Here is a 17468-nt window from a genome sequence, read left to right on the forward strand (position 1 = left end):
ATGTAATGACTTCACAGTACAAGCAACAGTAATACATGCTGGTAGTGACAGAAAATACATTCTAACTTCATTAACACACAAACATCTGGAAACATTAACCTGTATCTCTTCATAAGTCTAAATGAGACTCCAGCAGTACTCTGCACAGTGAGATGACCTCTTGCTCTCATTCAAAGCATGTCATACTACCAGAGCTGTGACAGAGATAAGAAATAGTGCAACTTATGAAATGATAATGAAACTTTATGTATTCTGTCCTGGCAGTTGTGTTCACTACAAAGCACTGACAGATAGCTAACGAGAATAAAATGAAGAATGGGACTTTCCTTCCATGAAACTTTACTTGAACTGATTTCACTTCTTTTCAATCTCTCATTTTCATTCCATTCAGATTGGTAAAACTACAAGAGACATAAAAATACAGAAAGTTACTAAGTAACAAATGTTAAATTACATAAATGTAAACAACTGTTTAAGATATAACAGATTGATGACAGATTTAATGATCTCATACATTACATTACTTGGTTGCTAGGAAGCCAGTTAGCAATACACAAAGTGGCTAGACATGTCATACTAACACGCAAGTATTCTTACATTAAAACGAACATTTGTTAACTTATTACCTTTAGAAATGTTATGCTCACTGTTTCATAACTATCAGTATCTAATTCATTGAACACTTACAGATTTATATATTTCAAGGATCAGAGCGAGGAAACAGCTGTTACACGCATCTCAACAAACTGACCAATAACTGACAGGCAATGGCTAGTGAAGGGAACGACAACGGCATACATGCAGTTTGAGAACTCGCTTTTGAAGGACACCGTTGTCACAGCCACTGCGCTGCTTTCAGAACATGACAAAAAAAATAAATAAATAAATAAAAACAGCCACACAGGTGTCAGAACACTCCCCATCTAGTGTAATTGCTATTATGTTAACTACTGGAACATTAACTGAACTAGCTCTTGTATTTGTTGGAAATAAAGAAGACCAAATTAAATTTGTATCATCTCTTTATTTGACTGCTGTGGTGGTGGTGATGATGGTGACTTAAACTCTAAAGTGAGTGTTGCATATGGTGTCTCTGACTGCTCTGATGTCCTGGATAGCTGGCAGGTGGATGGGGTCATCATCAGCATCTTCAATTTGTACGGCAGGGTGTTGCTCTCCTCTAATAGTGGCGATGTTATGAAGATTGATACATGCCACAATTATATCACAGGCCCTCTTAGGGGTCACCCTGACGTAATGTAGGCACTGGAAACTGGCTTTCAACAGTCCTATGGCCATCTCCACCCAGGCTCTTGTCCTGCAGTGTGCCCAGTTGAAGTTCTGCTGGAGGCCTGGTTCAGGGTCAGGATAAGGGGTCAACAGCCTATGTTGGTATGGGTAACCCCTGTCACCCAGCAGAAGGCCATCGAACTCTCTTGTAATGTATAGTGGATACATTAGAGTGTATTAAAGGAGGGAGACAAGTGAATTATATTGTGCAAATCTCTAGGCTGCTTACCACGTTGCAGTCTGTTGCTCAGGTTAGACTCTCGATAAATGCTTGAGTCATGAACAGACCCGTGCCACTTCCTTCACATTTGAAATTATGTATGCAGCATCACATATGACCTTGACAGTGCAGAGAATGACAGATGGACAGTTTGAACTATAATGCAGTCTGTAACATTTTGAAACAGTAGTCAATCTACATGTACCTGCACATTTATGCTGCGAATGGACTTTCTATTCACATAATCGGCTTCATTATGTGAGGGAGCCATGATGGGGATGTGTGCCATCTATGCAGCCAATCACATTGGGAAATCCTAAAAGAAATTAAAATGACTAATCCCAGTCCGAGGTTGCGGCACAATGTCATTAACAGAATATAATTTAAAATTAATTTACATCATTCACCTGCAATCCTGTGGAACTCCTCCTTGATGGCTCCGACAGGTTTATGTCCAGGGAAAACGACAAATATGGGTAAAGGTCGTTTCAGGGCGAGACACACGTTTATGACCGCCCTGAACACAGTTGCCTTGCTCAAGTGCTCTGCATGTCAGACATTGTATGAAAAAAAACAAACAAAAAAAAAACTTCCATTTGCGAAGAAACGCAGTGACACACAGTGAGAGCATGATTACGGTTGTTAATGTTGCAAATGTAAGGACGAATTAGGTTATGTATGTAAATGATGGACTGTGACAGGAAATGATACCACTCAAAAAAAAATGGTCTGGAAATGCTAAAATATCTATGTGCGGTCTGATAACCATCTCCCGATAAATATTGAATTCTCTGCGCAGTAATGCTACACATTCATCCACCGGATCGTTGTCAGAAGGATATGCCATTTTCGTGGAAAAAGTCACCTATTGTGCCTAATGGACTTTCAGAACTTCTAGAAGAAATAGGCTACGTCAAATCTCGCCTGCTGACTGAATGACTGAGGAAATCAAATGGTGTGTGTGGCTGAAAGAGGGCGAAGACGGAGAGAAACTCTAGGTTTATTGAGAAAAACCTGGTCCCGACCAGGTTAGGTTCATAGAGTCTGTTACTACGGTAACTGGCCGAGAGCTTAAGTTACCTATCTCTCTGAAACAGGCAAGAGTTACTCCTATTTCTCTGATTTGAGTTATCTCCCTTTGTGAAACGGAAAACAGAGTTTCCCTCATTTCAGGGTTAATAAACTCAGAGTTTTCACTAAACCTGCTTTGTGAAACGGACCTCTAGGCAGGGACAGACTTTAAATAAAAATATTGATTCCAATTGGACCCCTAACAATTGATCAGGGAGAGACTTTTTTTTTTTTTCCAAAAATAGGATTCAAATTTTAAAAAAAAATCTGGTATTCTCCAGGGTGTATATTTTAATAAAATGATTAGAACAGAGCTTGTTAATGTGAATGCAAACAGAAACAACTAAATTTTCGTTTTGAAAGAAATCATTTATGAAAAGTGCTTGAGAAGTAAAATAGTTTATCCAGTGATTTTTAATGACAAGATATAAAGATAAGATAGATAGGATATAAAATGATCAGAATCTTGTGTGATGTATCAATGGTAGCAAAACCACAGATGGTAGCTATAGAGAGTGTGAGACTCCAATATTTAGCCCTCTGGCCTGTACAGTTCAGTTCCTTAACAGTCCAAAGTAAAATGAAGGGACTTATGTTTAGTTTATGCTTCTCTGTAACATCAATGGCGTCGAGGTGACGTCGTCATTGAGCATTCGAAGTTCTGCGTCAAGGGAACACGTTGCTCTGCAATTCACCATGCCGCTAGGGGGGTGTGGCTGTGTGGTTTCAGGAGATATAGCCGGATCCTTGCTTTTTCTCTTAAAATGAACTAACTTTGTCAGACTATTAAATTTTGCTGTCAGAGTGCACCAGAATGAGCCATTTGACTTATGGTCCCCAACTATGTTCCCTCAAAATTATGACCTAACATTCAACACTTTCATGAAAGAAGGTTAGTGAGTACAATCAGGATAAAACAAAATCACTTTTTTCTTGGTTAATACACCTAATTCATCTTAAAACCACTTTAGATTTTGTATCTGTACTGACCAACATTGAGGCCTTCTTCTTTTAATGCTACAAATAATGAACATTGTATTTTCTCCCATGTTATCTCAAGGTCTGTGTGTATATTTGAAACACCACAAACTGTTCAAGATGTTCTATCCCCAGAAAAAAACTTTTACCAAAGCACCATTTTCTTATCCATTATCTTGGAAATAGGACCTGTACTTCATAGTTGTTGCATGTGCTATGAAGGCAAGCACATTTTTTTAAAGAAGCAGCTCAAGTCATTTAAAAATATCACCAAAATACTGGCCAAAAAACACTAGCATCATATGACATATCTTTGGCGATCTTACAACTTTTAGTCAGACATTGGTCCTGGGAAAATGGTGTCTTTGGAAATGGTAAGAGGAAGTTCTGAAATTGTCAAGGCAGTGTAAGTACCTTCCAATGTTCAAATTACGAAAGTGAATTGGGCTAAACACAATGGTTATGTTTACCGCCCACATCTGGTTGTTTGTGGCAAAGTTGAATCTGAAATGCCTGTCTTTTACCAGATTGAGTCAGTGCTGATAATACATGACAAATTGTTGCTGCTCACTTTTCCTATATTTACAGTTGCCTTTAAAGAACATTACCATGCATATGAAGTGATCAGGACAAAAAACAATTTTGTGGTCTTTCATGCTGACAGCCTGCATTATCCAAGGCCTTTTGAGATACAAATGTCATATGTAGGGAATGACACCCTTCCCACCCTTTTTGTTGCTCCATACTGCTTTATCTGTTGAGCATTAAAGCACACTACTACTGTCATCTTGTCTAAATGTGTTTTTTCCCATTTGATAGGTTACATCACACACAAACATCACCCAGATGTAAAAAAAATAACACTATATGGAAATAAAATGAAATATTATTACACTTTAGTGTCATTTTAAAACTCTATTAAGAGTAAAATTGGCTCTATAAAGTGTAATCATATTACTCTGAATAGCGTGAAAAAACTTCAGTGTTAAATATTTTTACACATTTCATTGTTAATTTTGACACTAAATTGAGTAAAATTTACTCTGAAAAGTTGACACTGGCCATAGAGTCAATTTAACTCTAATTTCGAGTGGGACCAAATGTTTTCTGAAACAGAGTTAATTTCAACTCTCTTAGAGTTGAATTGACGCTGTTTTTTACTGTTTGGATGTACAAATGCACTTTTGATACTTTCGAATGTCAATGAGCCGATTTGATGAGCTTCTTCACCATGTACAGCAGTGTTTTTCAACTCCGGTCCTCAGGACCCACTGCCCTGCATGTTTTCAATGTTTCCCTCCTCCACCACATCGGATTCAAATGATCAGCTCATCATCAAGCTCTGCAGTGGCCTGATAAGGAGCCGTTCATTTGAATCAGGTGTGTTGGAGGAAGGCCATACGCAGGGCCCAAAAAATACTGAGGTCATGAGTCAGAACTTCTAGGTGGGTTCAGGGGCATGCTCCCCTGGAAGTTTTTTTTAATTTCGTTATTTAAATCTGGCCATTTTCAGAGTCTTAAGGAGCAAAAACAACATCAGTGACTTTTAGGTTTGCTTTGTTTGTTATCAGAGAACCTCAGCCTCATCCTAAATGATTTGGCAAATGAGCTAGATTGTAAAACTGCAGAATGAATTTCATCAAGTCATGGATTAGGAATGAACTGTCCTGGGACAGAGGGATAATATACACAAATGCTTGATATTTCCTTCAGTATTTAAAACGGATACCCAAGCCTTATTACTCTATCATGTTGATGATAGTGCCTAATCTGTTCACTCTTGTTAAGGAAAGCCAGCTTTAGAACACATTTCTATTATAATCTTAGACAATAGTTCAATTATCATGCATTTTATATCCGACTTTTAATGTTTATGTATTTAGCAGACGCTTTTATCCAAAGCGACTTACAAATGAAGATATAACAATCTATATAAAAAGCTAACAATAAACTACATAGAAGGAAACCACTAGTCCGACTCTGTCAGAGGTGACAGAGTAGAGATAGGGTGCAGGCATAGAGGGAAGTACAGAAAGATAATGTGCTAGGATAGGAGATGCTCTCTGAAGAGCTGGGTTTTCAAGAGCTTCTTGAAGATAGACAGGGACGCCCCTGTTCTGGTAGCGCTCGGTAGGTCATTCCACCATCGTGGGACGACACATGAAAAGAGTTTGGATTGTCTTAGGCGTGGTGTAGGAGCTGCTAGACGACAATCCTGGGATGAATGGAGGGACCGAGTTGTGACATAAGCCTTTGCAAGAGCATTCAAGTAGATGGGAGCCGTTCCATTTAGCACTTTGTAGGCTAACATCAGGGACTTGAATTTGATGCGGGCGGCTAAGGGTAGCCAGTGGAGTTCAATGAACAGAGGGGGGGACGTGTGTTCTTTAGGCTGATCGAAGACCAGATGCGCCGCCGCGTTCTGGAGCATCTGCAGAGGTTTCACAGCACAGGCTGGGAGACCAGTTAGGAGAGCGTTGCAGTAGTCAAGGCGGGAGATGACCATGGCCTGCACCAGGAGTTGGGTGGCTTGTTGGGTTAGGTATGGTCTGATCATTCTTATGTTTAGTAATGCAAAGCGGCATGAACGAGCAACCGAGGTAACGTGATCTTTGAAGGTTAGTTGGTCATCAATCATGACACCCAGGTTTCTAGCAATCTTTGATAGAGCAAGAGATAGGGATTCAGTTTGGCTGCAGATGCTGTGGTGTATGGTTGGTTTGGCTGGGAAGACAAGCAGTTCAGTTTTAGGGAGGTTAAGTTGGAGGTGATGGGCTTTCATTCATGTTGATATGTCAGAGAGACAGTCTGAGATTCGTGCTGAGACCGTGTGGTCGTCAGGTCAGGTATGACAGATAGAGCTGGGTATCATCAGCATAACATTGGTATGAGAAGCCATGTGATCGGATGATCTGTCCCAGTGAGGTGGTGTATATGGCAAAGAGAAGAGGTCCCAGTACTGAGCCTTGGGGAACCCCTGTGGCGAGGTGGTGTGCTGCAGAAGTGTGACCAAGCCAGGATACTTTGAAAGACCGACCAGTGAGGTATAATTCAAACCAAGAGTGTGCTCTCCCTGTGATGCCCATGCCATAGAGTATGGACAAAAGGATACTGTGGTTGACTGTGTCAAATGCAGACGATAAGTCAAGCAGAATAACTACAGAGGACTTAGCTGTCGCTCTGGCTTCTTTTAAGGCTTCTGTCACAGCCAACAGAGCCGTTTTGGTGGAATGTCCACTTTTAAACCCAGATTGGTTTGGATCAAGGAGGTTGTTATGTGAGAGGTAATCAGTGACCTGCTTAAAGACCGCCTTTAACGGTTTTAGACAGAAATGGGAGGAGAGAGACCGGCCGATAATTCTCCACATGAGTTGAAGGGAGGGAAGGTTTCTTGAGCAGCGGTGTAACCTGAGCTTGCTTGAATGTGGTAGGAAATGTGCCCGATGTCAGTGAAGCATTAATCACATGCGTGACTGTTGCACTTACAGTAGGAACAATGGACTGGAAAAAGAATAGAGGGGACGGGGTCCAGCGGGCATATAGCAGGACGGTTACATGTGAGAAGTTTAGATACACTGCTCTAAGTGAGAGGGGGGAATGAGGAAAATGATGCAGTAGGACCTCTGCATACAGATTTTGTGGTACAAAGTTCGGTAAACTGTTTGCTTATAGCTGCCACTTTGTCAGTAAAAAATGAGGCAAAGCTGTCTGCTGTTAGATTGGCAGCAGGTGGCGGAGGATAAAGTAGAGTTTTGAAGGTGGAAAAAAAGTTTCCGGGTGTCAGTAGTACTATGAATCTTGTTGATGTAGAAAAACTTTTTTGCATCAGTAACACTGGATGCGAATGATGACAGTAGCGCCTGGAATTTAGCTAGATCTGCATGATCTTTTGACTTGTGCCATTTCCTTTCGGCAGCTCTGAGATTGGTGCGCAACGCTCGGAGAGTATCATTAAGCCAGGGGTGAGACTGGGAGGATCGAGTGGGTTTGGTGCATAGAGGACACAGACTATCAAGAGATGAGCTCAGTGTAGAGCAAAGGGACTCCATGGCATCATAAACCTGAAGGGAGGAGAATGTGTTTGAGGTCGGAAGACAGGAGGCAACAACAGGTTGCAGAGGAAGGACACCATAGGGGTAGTAAGCAGATCTTCTCGGGAGACTCACTCTGAACTAACTGAAATAGTGGTCAGAAAAGTGCAGAGGTGTGACAGACAGGGCCTCTGTGGCACAGTTTCTTTTGAAAACGAGATCTAGCACTTTGCCAGCTTTATGGGTCGGAGGACTGCTGAGCAGTTGTAGCTCAAACAAATGCATTAGTGTCAGAAAATCAGAAGAGTTAGGACTGTCAAGGTGGATGTTCATGTGCACCAAGGACCATTATGGGACAGTCATGCTCCGTTATAGAAGAGAGCAAGGTGTCTGGTTCATCTATAAAGTCACCGAGTTGTCCTGGTAGGCGATAAACGACAATCATATAGATTTGGACCGGTGCAGTTACCAAGATGGTGTGGTATTCAAAGGTATTGTATTTAGCATTAGGTAGCAGTTGGTTTTATTTCCATTTGTTGGAAATGAGCATGCCTGTTCCACCACCTCTCCCAGATGTACGCGAGGTATGGGAGAATGAGTGGTTGGTTGAAAGTGCAGCCGGGGTAGCTGTGTTTTCAGGCTTAATGCAGAATGCTTAATCAGCATTCTCAAAATAATTCTGATAATAAAAACAATAGAAAAGGCATTTCTCTTGTGGGGTAGTTTGTTGACCCTTAAATGAGGAGTGGAGGCATGGGAGGTGGAATTGCACACTTAACAGCTTGAGGATAAAGGCTGCTTTTCAGTTTGCTTGATCTTGCTTCAGTGAGTCTGTATTTCCCTCCAGCGGGCAATAGGGAAAACAGGCGATGCCCTGGGTGGGTATGTTCCTTCAAAATACAGCTGGTCTTCTTTTGTAACTAGTTATATGGCCTTGAGTGGAGGTAGTGGTGTGTCAGTTATGCACTTTGCCACCATCACCATCCACTGAAGGTCCTTCCTGTTCTCTGCAGTGTAGCCTGAAAACCACTGTGCAACAGTGCATCAGGAGGTCTCTATTCAGATCAGTAGACGTTGATCAGCAGGTGGCAATGAAGGTGAGTTTGCTTTAACTTCCAGAGGAAGAAAAGCCTCTGTTGGGCCTTCCTCACCTGCAGAAAGATATTTGTGATCCAGATGAGATTAGCTGAGATGTGGCCTATGTTTTAGAATCTCCACCCTTTCCACTTCCTCACCGTGAAAGCAGCATGTTCAACACAGCTGATTTCCACTTCTGACAAAAGATAGGTAAAGAAGCCAGTACAGTAAGTTACAAATCTAAAGTAACTTTAGTAAGTTATAAAATAAAAAATTGAAATGACTTGGTTAAATGAGCAGGCTCTGAGAAGATTAGTTCAGAAAAAAAGCCAAAACCTTCTGCTTCAACACAGCTTTGAGTTAAATGCCAGTGGATGTTAAATCCTTAAACTGAATACGTCATTACTATCATTTATTTACTTTATTCTTAATTACAAGTTGTGCATTCATATGCTTTCTTTAAGCTTAGGCTAACTGATGTCTTTATTTGCACAATATTTCAAATAAGAGCATGGCGGTATTGTGACAATATAAAAGGGGCTGCATACAGTGATGAAACACACTTACTCTTGAATTCTTCTAAAGTGAGAGTTTACACCATATATTCCATTCAGAGCCTTGAAGTGCTTAATGAAGAGCCGTGCTTTTTGTTTTTTGCAAAGGCTTCTAGTCTGGTCTGTCATATGAATTGTGACGTTTAAGGTGTTGATGGCCATCATTAGGCCAAATAACACACACTCACGAAAACACAGCTGTGATGTAATGATTGCTTTCAAGAGTGATACATTACAAAAATATGGTCTGAAATATCAGTTTAAATTGGAATTTTAGCATGAATTCTGAAATGAATTAAAAATGACCCAGTGGAATAATTTGTCAAGGAAATAATGAAAAGCTGATAATCTGAGAAGAAATAAAGAAAACCTCCACAAGAGGGTACTATTTGATAAACTTTCCTTTGGTTTTTGAGCTGCTAAAATCCAAAAGAATGTCCTTCAATGAACAAGATTCAATTAGCAGCTTTAACACTATTACAACTGGGAAATTCAATTTCTACTTTACTTAGTCTTAGAACTCTGCAGCATCACTACCTGCTGCAGTCTATATCGTGACAAAAATGTTGTTTACATTAGTAATGTGTTTGAGAATCTTACTTAGGTTAAGGTTCATACACATTAAAGTGGACAGTTTCCTATTCAGAGACAGAACAGGCTTATGTTCAGGCATCCTGTCTACTGTGATAATATCAGTTGCAAGTTTTCCACATTAGTTTCACCTGAGAAGTTGTCATCGATAAGGAACCCGGTTAGCAGTTAGATCGTTGTGGTCCACAATGGAAAGAAAACCTAAAATATCTGTTAACACCATGTTCTGTCCTTCTAACAAAGCCATAAGAAATATGGCACGAACAAAGGACTCAGGTTAGGTGATACTGGTTTATCTTAGCTCTGGCCTCTTCACTTGTGCATCACTGAGTTTAATTGATCAACATGATCTCAATAATCTAACTGGACAGACCAGTGTGGCAGTCACTTTGTCATAACCCACAGTGACAGCCCTTTTTCTTGCTGCCTGTCAGATACATTTAGACAGCTGCAACTAATGGGTGAATCACAGCCAGATTTCCTGCATGAATCACCACCGAACTGTTAACAATCTGTTTTTATTTTAGAGAAAGTTAGAAGTAAAAGAAGAAAGTACTTTGGGAACTTATTCAAACCTTTATAGTATTCCAAGCTTGACTGTACGTCAGCATTAAGAACTAAAATGGCTGAAACTATTTGAAAAATAAAACATTTTAATTTCACACTTTATACAGACTTGATATCATTAATATAGATTGATAGTCATAAAACAATAAAAATAATATAACTTTTAGGTCCCTTTATTTGTAGAACCATTATCAAGAAAACTGAAAACAAAAACATGAAAATGATTTTCACATAAATAAAATCTCTATTTCATCAATAACTAATTGTGTTGTTTGGGATGGAACCAGTAAAACTTTCAAAACAACTGTCAGGAACGGTGATGAAAGGTAGGACCCAGATGCAGACTTCTCAAAAAACTCAAAGGTTTATTCCAAATACAAGGGGCAAGGCAAAAACAGAAAGCGCGGCTAAGCGGCTAAACCGGATATCCAAAAATACTAAACTGTGAGCAAAGAAAGCATGACTATGAAAAATGAAACAAAACAAAACTATAATTTATAAATAACAAGAATATGGAAAAGGAGACTATGACTATGACGGCAAAAACCTGACTAAACAAACGTGACTGTGACACGAAGGGTAAATGAGGATTCTGCAATGAACGAAAGGAAACCAGGAGACTAAATGCTGTGGCGGGAGTGATTAGTGATGACGTGCAGCTGATAACAATGAAACAGGCGACATAAGTGAGACTAATGTGACAGGGGAGAAACATGACAAGAACCTGAAAATATGAGGAAGAAAAGATAAGAAACTGAAAACAAGACTATTAAAACATAAACTGTGACAACAACTAGATTGATCTGAGTACACCTGACAGGTGTGGTTCAATCACCAACTAATGTGACATTGGGTTCAACTAACCCAGTCCCAACAAATAAGCTGAATCAACCTTAGTACCTTTTGTTAACCCAGAATTTCTTTGTGCTGAATGAAAGCCATATTACTGTGTGAAAATGATTTTTTAATGTTCATTCAACAGGTTAATATTTTGAGTTTTTGATTTACATACAAATAAGAAATAATTATTTACCACTTGAACACAAAGCTTGTATGTTATGGAAACATAACTCTATTTAGTCAAACATGTGCATTGGCTGACTTGTAATTTTAATTCTGAGAGATCTGCCAAACCACAGACATTCCAATCAACCTTAGTAGAACTTTCAGTTCAGCATAAATTGGATTATTGCTCAGCCCAAACCTTCAGATACCTCCATAATCTTGTTGTGAGTAGAGTCCCATTCTCTGCTGGAATAATGGCAACTGTGCCATGTTACTCTTCTGTGAAGGAAATTCCTATTTCTTCCACAAGTCATTCATTAACATTTAAAGCTTTGAGCATTTTTGCACCATCTTCAACGTTTTGTTGTCAGGTCAGGCATAATCGTGCACAGAACATATACAAAGTCCACAGTGGTTTTCTATATGACGTCTTTTGCGTCTCTCCATTTCCAGCATGTGTCATTCTGAGAACTTTATCCGTTTACTAAGTAGTTTACTTTCAGCTTGCATTCTTTTATTTCCAAAGAGTTAAGTTGTACCACTTCAGCCAACACAGCGAATATGGGGCTAAGTTGTGGCATATGACTACTAATTTACTTCATGTGTTCAGCTACATATCTTCTTAGTGAGTAAATAGCATTCAGCATAGGCTCCACTGATGTGTATGTCTGCTCAAGTCATGCCGTTCTTCTTCATATAGTTTTTTTTCTTGAGTACTCATGAGTAAATACGTGTTCCATCTATAGATGTTATTTATTTGACATGTTTTAGGATGGTTTAATAAAAAAATATTAATAAAAATTAAAAATGATAACACTAATGTAACACTAAGAATAGTAAAAACTCACCTTTTTCCTTCATAAAATTCACAAAGCAGACTGAAAGGTTTCATGGGACTACAATGACTAAGAAGCACTGATCAGTTTTTTGCAATCACGTTTTATTGAATATTTACCACAGCAAATGGTTAATGATGGGATGATTAATGATGGAATGATGGGATGATTAGTGAAGACAAATAAGCAAGGAAGCTGTGTTGTTAGGTGTGTGGCCAAGCTTATGAAACATCAAACACAATGAAGAAACATTAAGGAACCCTGTATATAACACAGGTAATCTATTCAATCTCTACACATGGAAAAAATTAAATGTATCTATCCCAAAGGGATATTATAATTTTCAGTATTTGAATTAAATACTGAAATCAAAGCAGACTGCAAGAAAGCTGGAGAGACAACAGTGTTCCTATAATTTAGAAGAGTTTCAATTTGTCTGGAAAGATAGTCTAGCAAAGTATAAGAAAGCCCTTCATAAAGCTAAAACTGCTTGTTATTCATCATTAATTGAAGAGAATAAGAACAATCACAGGTTTCTCATCAGGCCTGTAGCCACACTGATGAAGAGTTGCTGAGCCATGTATTCCTTTAACTCTTAGCAATGATTTCATGAGATTCTTTACCAGTAAAATTGATTCTATCAGAGAGAAGATTAATGGAGTCCTTCTCACCATTATCACTGATGTATCATGAAGTATAATAGTATAAGTATAATAATAGCAACTTTAGAAATATCTTTAGAACCTGATTTGTATTTAGACAGCTTCTGCGCAGTTGATCTTTCTGAGCTAACAACAGCAATAGTCTCTTCTAAACCATCAACTTGTACTTTAGACCCAATCCCAACCAGACAAGGAGGTTTTCCCCTTAATCAATACTTCTATATTGGATTTGATCAGTCGGTCTTTGTTGACAGGATATGTACCTCAGACTTTTAAGGTTGCTGTAATTAAACCTTTACTTAAAAAACCTACTCTTGATTCAGAAGTGTTGGCTAATTATCGACCTATATCCAATCTCCCTTTTTTGTCCAAAGTTCTTGAAAAAATAGTTGCAGTTCAACTTTGTGATCATTTACATAGAAATAATCTGTTTGAAGAGTTTCAGTCAGGATTCAGAGTGCATCATAGCACAGAAACAGCACTGGTGAAAGTTACCAATGATCTCCTCTTAGCTTCTGATAGCGGACTTGTTTCTTGTCCTGTTGGATCTCAGTGCTGCATTTGATACGATCGATCACAGCATTCTGTTACAGAGACTTGAACATGTTATTGGGATTAAAGGAACTGTATTAGGCTGGTTTAAGTCATATTTATCTGATAGATTCCAGTTTGTTCTTGTAAATGAAGAATCTTCCTCACACATTGGAGTAAGTCATGGAGTTCCTCAGGGTTCTGTGCTTGGACCGATTCTTTTCACTTTATGCATGTTTCCATTAGGTAACATTATCAGACAGCATGGCATAAATTTCCATTGTTATGCTGATGATACTCAGCTGTACTTATCTATGAAACCAGATGAAACCAATAGGTTGGTCAGACTACAAGCCTGTCTTAAAGACATAAAGACCTGGATGACTCAGAACTGTCTGCTTCTAAATGATTGGATAGTGTAGTAGTAAGATTGCCGCCTTTCATGTGGGTGACTGGAGTTTGAACCCTGACAATAAAAGCATGGATAAAAGCATCTGCCACATGTATAAACATAAATATAAATTCAGACAAACTGAAGTTGTTATCTTTGGACCTGAGTGCTTCAAGAAGAAACTGTCTAGTTATATAATTACTCTAGATGGTTTTTTCCTTGGCTTCTCGTACTACAGTGAGGAGTCATTTCTGACCAGGATCTGTCATTTGACATATAAAACCGGTTTCAAGGACTGCCTTTCTTCACCTTTAGAATAATGTTAAAATCAGGAACATCCTGTCTCAGAGTAATACAGAAAAACTGGTCCATGCATTTGTTACTTCAAGATTGTACTACTGTCATTCTTTATCATTGGGCTGTATTTCGTTTTATTTTTATTTTTTGACAATATGCACTGCTACCAGTAGAGCAGTGTACACAAGAGAAGAACTGTCATTGTCAGTGATTGGACGCAGAATTAAACCTCCAATTCCGACTGAGCTAAGAAAGCTGTATCGTGGATGCAGAGCTGGAGCAAAACTAAAGCGAAAGAGGCACAACAGGAGGTGGAGGTACAAGCCTTTTCTGGGATAACTCGCCACCAAACAAGTGTGATGAGCAAGAGGCGCTTGTGCGGAACCAACGGCTGTATAAGGAGAGCAGTTTGATCTGTCTGTCTGAGTCCTGGCTGAAAGACAACACACCAGACTCATGTGTGGACATACCTGGATTCACAGCCGTACAAGTGGATCGTGAACTGAGTGCGAGCGGTAAGCGGAAAGGAAGGGGTATTATCCTGTTTTTTTAATCAGTAATGGGTTAACCCTCACAGTTAAGGAGACTGAATGCTGTTCAGACATTGAACTGCAGTCATTTGGTTTCCATGCGTTCTATGCACAACAGAGAGTTCCCATATAAATCAAATCAAATCAAGTTTATTTGTATAGCCTTTACAATGCCCAAATGGTACCCAAAGTGCTTTACATGCAAGTCATAAAACAGTAACCGACATAAAATAAATAATTTAAACAAAGACATAAAAATAGTTACCGTAAATTTATTTCCTACACTTTGAACACTGCAGCCTATAATACTGTGCAGCTAATGCTGTGCGCCAAAAACAGACCAATAAAACTGATGAGTAGTTCACAGAGGTCCAATGAAGTAATACATCATGCTCACTTTCACAGTTAATGTCTTGTAAATCGTCTTTTGTACTCACCCTCATCAACATGAAAGATACTGGAAGACAAGCATATGATGCCGCTTTCAAGTTAAAGGCAAAGTACCTTTGACTTTTGATCTGCCTCTCATCCAGACTGTTCATAAAAAAGGTGACTGCTCCATCACAGTAAAAATAACTGGCCATGAGAGAATGCACTTCACCTGTGTTCTGAGCTGCAAAGCATCTGGACTAAAGCTTCCCCCCAATGGTATTTTTAAGCGGCTGACAATGCCAAAGGAAAAAAATCTCAAAAGAAGTCAATAAGTGAAAGTCAATAAGAAATGCTGGATGGAAGAAGGCATAATGAAGGAATGGCTTACGGAGTGCTATGGCAAGCGTCCAGGGGGATTGTTTCACCAAAAAAAAGCACTGCTAGTGATGGACAGCATGAGGGCCCATATAACAGATTAAGTGAAAGCTACCATCAAGAGTACAAACTCAATTACGGCTGTAATTCCTGGGGGCACTACGAAGTATTTGCAGCCACTGGACATCAGTGTGAATCGAGCATTTAAAGTGGCACTGCACAGTGAGTGGGAGACTTGGATGACGAGTGGCGAGAAATCCTTCACCAAAACTGGCCACATGTGAAAGGCGTCTTTCACTGAAGTTTGCCAGTGGGTTATACATGCGTGGAGCTGTGTCAAATCTTCCACTATCACCGGCGGGTTTCGGAAGGCTGGGCTGCTGCGTGATGACGAGGACCGCGAGTGCTCAAGTGAGAGCGGCAATGAAGAGGCTGAAGTGAGTGACAATATCCTAAATCTGTTCAATTCAGACACTGAGGAAGAAGAAATTCGATGGTTTTAATGCGCAGGAGGAAGAAGAAGGCGATAACTGACTTTTCCTGGTAGGCTGCAATGTTCGTTCATTGTTCAGTTAAAAGCATATGCAACTTAAGTTGTGTGTTACAGACACATACGTATATTTAAAAGTATGGTAGATGTGTTACAGGTACTGTTTCAAAAAAGCATTCATAATATGTACCATATTTGTTTGTTTTACCATACAGATTAAATCAAACATTAAAAAAATCTTCACGTGTAATATCTGTCTGTGTAAATATCTCATACAGTGTGGGATACCTGCGACTTAAAATCTGGCGTGGCCTATTCAAGTACAAAATTAATTTTCTTTCTAAAATTCGAGCATGCGGCTTTTAATCAGGTGCGCTCTGTAGTTCGGAATTTACGGTAATAAAATAGTACATAAAATGGCACATAAAACCAACCCCAAACATAAAACCAGTATAAGCAAGTGTATTAAATTACCTGAGGAAAGGACTTCTCTAGTTGCCGTTAAAAGCTAGACTAAAAAAGTGGGTCTTCAGCTTTGACTTAAAAAGGTTGAGGTCTGTAGCAGTGCGAATGTCAGGGGGTAGTTTATTCCACAATCTGGGGGCCACAACGGCGAAAGAGCTGTCACCCCACTGTTTACATTTAGATCTGGGGACATCCAGATCTAAATGGCCTGAGGAGTGTAGGGTCCTGCCAGGGTCTCGGATGGTTAGGATCTCGGACAGATAGGTGGGCGCCAGGCCGTTAATGGCCTTAAAAACAAACATCAAAAGTTTAAAATCAATTATAAAATGGACTGGAAGCCAGTGGAGCGACGAAAGGACAGGGGAGATATGCTCACGTTTGGACGTGCTGGTTAAAAACCGGGCAGCTGCGTTTTGTACCAATTGAAGACGTCCAATAGAAAACTGGGAGAGGCCAAACTTGCCAACATAAAGGGCATTGCAATAGTCCAGTCTAGAGCTGATAAAAGCATGAATTGCTTTCTCAAGGTCCTGCCGATTAAGAAAAGGCTTCACTTTGTCCAAGAAACGGAGTAGGAAGAAGCTAGTTCTGGCCACAGAACTAATCTGTTTGTCAAATTTTAGCCTGCAGTCGAACATCACACCAAGATCTTTTATGTGTGTTTTAAAAGAAGGGCCCAGGATGCTCGAGTTTTCAGCAAAACAGTGGAGATGTACCAAACAGAATACATTCCGTTTTGCTGTTGTTAAGGTGTAGGAAGTTTTTTCCTTGCCACTGCTTTACGTCATTTAGACAGTCCAGTAACTTGGTGAGTGCGGAGCTTTCGTTGTGTCTCAAAGGCAGATATAATTGAACATCATCAGTGTAAAAGTGAAAGGACAGGTCGTGTTTTTTTTATAATCGTACTCAAGGGCAGTAAATACGGGGAGAACAGGATAGGGCCAATAATCGATCCTTGAGGGACCCCACAGTCAAGGGGAGTTTGAGAAGAGCAGTGGTCACCAAACATCACAGCAAAGGTCCGATTTGTCAGGTATGACCTGAACCACTGGAGGACGGTGCCTCAGACACCAACATGCTGCTCCAAGCAGGTAATAAGTACTGCATGGTCGACTGTGTTGAAGGCGGCTGTGAG

At 39.7% G+C, this 17468-nt stretch overlaps 1 long non-coding RNA gene across 1 annotated transcript; it reads right to left on the minus strand.

Moving 5' to 3' along the window:
• Positions 1–1004: 1004 nt before the first annotated feature.
• On the minus strand, positions 1005–1903 carry LOC140272093 (uncharacterized). Its single transcript, XR_011907882.1, has 2 exons — positions 1716–1903; positions 1005–1629 (listed from the first exon to the last, which is right to left on the minus strand). It is a non-coding gene; the product is annotated as an uncharacterized lncRNA (long non-coding RNA).
• Positions 1904–17468: the final 15565 nt, after the last annotated feature.

The sequence above is a fragment of the Leuresthes tenuis genome, unplaced genomic scaffold (genome assembly GCF_036924035.1).
Source record: "Leuresthes tenuis unplaced genomic scaffold, fLeuTen1.0.hap1 SCAF_16, whole genome shotgun sequence".
NCBI classification, from domain to species: Eukaryota; Metazoa; Chordata; class Actinopteri; order Atheriniformes; family Atherinopsidae; genus Leuresthes; species Leuresthes tenuis.